The sequence below is a fragment of the Medicago sativa genome, chromosome 8, assembly GCF_051527215.1.
Source record: "Medicago sativa cultivar Bolivia chromosome 8, Bolivia_mono, whole genome shotgun sequence".
NCBI lineage: Eukaryota > Viridiplantae > Streptophyta > Magnoliopsida > Fabales > Fabaceae > Medicago > Medicago sativa.
Window position 1 is genome coordinate 31,009,779 of NC_140756.1, and position 2,220 is coordinate 31,011,998.

Genomic DNA, 2,220 nt, shown 5'->3' on the forward strand with positions numbered 1-2,220 from the left:
GATGATATACTGTACCAACACACCATATTTGTTTTTGTGTTGTACCTATTGTTCGTGTATATTTTTGGTTGGTTGCTTTGAGTTGAGAGCGGCGGAGCTAGCGGAACCTTCTGTTGTTGTTTGGTTGATACTTATGTTCCTGAGTTAGTTTTTGGTAGTTTGGCTGTGTTGCTTGTTTTGTTTTCTTTTGCTTGTTTTTGGCAGTTTTTGGTCCTTTTCTGTTAGTTGATGCGGATGTTTAGGGGCGCACGCTTCTGTTGTGTTCTGTTTCTCTACTTTTTTGTGTTGATTTTTTTGTTGGGGCATGGCTGTTTTTTAAGGTTTTGTTCCTACTAGGTTGTTGTTGCTGCTGTGTTCTCTTTGGGTTGTTAGCTGTCTTTTTGCTCAGCTTTGTATGTTGCCTCCTGCACACCTCCTACACACCGTGCACGTCTTTGAGGCAAACAATATCTATCTATAGGGGTAGAAAATAAAGAGTAATGATAGGTATACCACCATAGGTGGCAATACCACTCTACACCCTTCCTGTTGGCAACTTTTTATTAATAAAAAATTTGGCCAAATCCATGTCATTAAAAAAAATGAGTAATGATAAATAAAAAAAGCAAACAACTGTAGCAAGAATCGGCTCATCTCTCTCTCTCTCACTCATGCCATTTCCTTTTCTCCCTTTTCTCATTCTTCTTCTATCTTCTTCAATCTTCATCCTTCATTATGGCTTCAAGAAAACAACAACATCAACAACAATGGAGGAGAGAAAAAAGAAGAAAACAACAACAGTGGAGGAGATAAGAACAACAATGGAGGAGAGAAGATTAAGAAGAAAGTTGAACTCATTTCACCACTTCCCAAGAAGGATAACAGCAAGAAGGAAAATGAACCAAACAAAAAATCTGATGAGAAGAAAAATGAAGACAAAAAAGAGGTTATGTTTTTTTCTCTTTTTTTGTTCTTGTATTTTTCTAATTTGTTTCATTTTTATTTTAATTTTTTGGTTTTTAATATAATTTTTGTTTAATGTAACAGTCAATTACTACTTCTGTTTTGAAATTGGTACTACACTGTCAATGATGTATTAATAAGATTGGGAAAATTGTTATGAAAACCAAAGGTGGGTTTTTATTTTTCAATATTTAAAATAAAAATGATTTTATTTATTTTTCTATGATTTTGATATGAAGAATATGATTTTGATGTGTGTAGGAGTGCTTGAAATGAAAGTTGATAAAGAGAAAGATAATGTGATTGTGAAGGGTACAATGGATGTGAAAAAGCTAGTTGAGAATTTATCACAGAAGCTTAAGAGGAAGGTTGAGGTAGTTCAACCAAAGAAAGACAAGGAAGGTGGTGGTGGTGGTGGTGAGAAGGAAGGAAATGAAGGAGGAGGTGGGGGACCCTTTTCTGCTTGAAGGGTGTGTTGTATGTGACCCTTGCCGTGCTGGTTATGGGTGTGGAATAGAGAACATGATAACCACTCTTTTTGAGATAATGGAGTATCAGATCTGATCTGGTTTCACAAATTACTGTAATCTATGTGGATCAGGATCGCGCAAATGAAGTGTGTGATGTGAAGCTAATAAACAGTCCTGAGCGTAGTTGTAGCGAAAGAGCACCTGGGCGTGACCAAGCACTACACGCGTTATTCTCACCCGTTACAACGGCATTGCCTCCAATGACAGGTTTGCCAATGCTATGTTGTACATGACAGATGAGGTTGCTTCTGGCTGTGCTGAGGTCCTCAAGCAAATGCAGGAATTGGATGAAGAGAATTAATTAATTAATTCCTAGTTTATTTACTTTGGATTTGAGTTTCCTATTGTCTATTTGATTCAATCTTGATGATGGAGTGTTAACTCAACTGTCAGTTTATATATATGCTTATATATGTTATTGGACCATATGCTTAATTATATTGTTTATTGAGGATCATGTGTCTTGGAGTAGAAGATTAGTCTCAGTTCTGTTGCTGTGGTATAAGTACTATGTTTTTATATCAATGAATTAGCCTAAAACGAAATTATTTACATCTGGGAAATATAAACTAGCCAAATATATGGTCTGTAAGACCACATTTTTACAAATATGTGACCACTATTTTTTCATAAATTAGAATTTGTCCGTCCTTAGGCGTGATAAACTTGCCGATTGTAAAACAGGTTATTTATGGTTGGAAATGCTTTTAGTGCAGTGATCAAATGAGGTCATGCGTTCGATTCGCCT

General features: G+C 35.9%; 1 long non-coding RNA gene across 1 annotated transcript; it reads left to right on the forward strand.

Annotated features, from left to right (window-relative positions):
* The first annotated feature begins 621 nt into the window (after positions 1-621).
* On the forward strand, positions 622-1,997 carry LOC146898357 (uncharacterized). The gene is made up of 3 exons (XR_015023060.1): positions 622-925; positions 1,027-1,111; positions 1,204-1,997. It is a non-coding gene; the product is annotated as an uncharacterized LOC146898357 (long non-coding RNA).
* Positions 1,998-2,220: the final 223 nt, after the last annotated feature.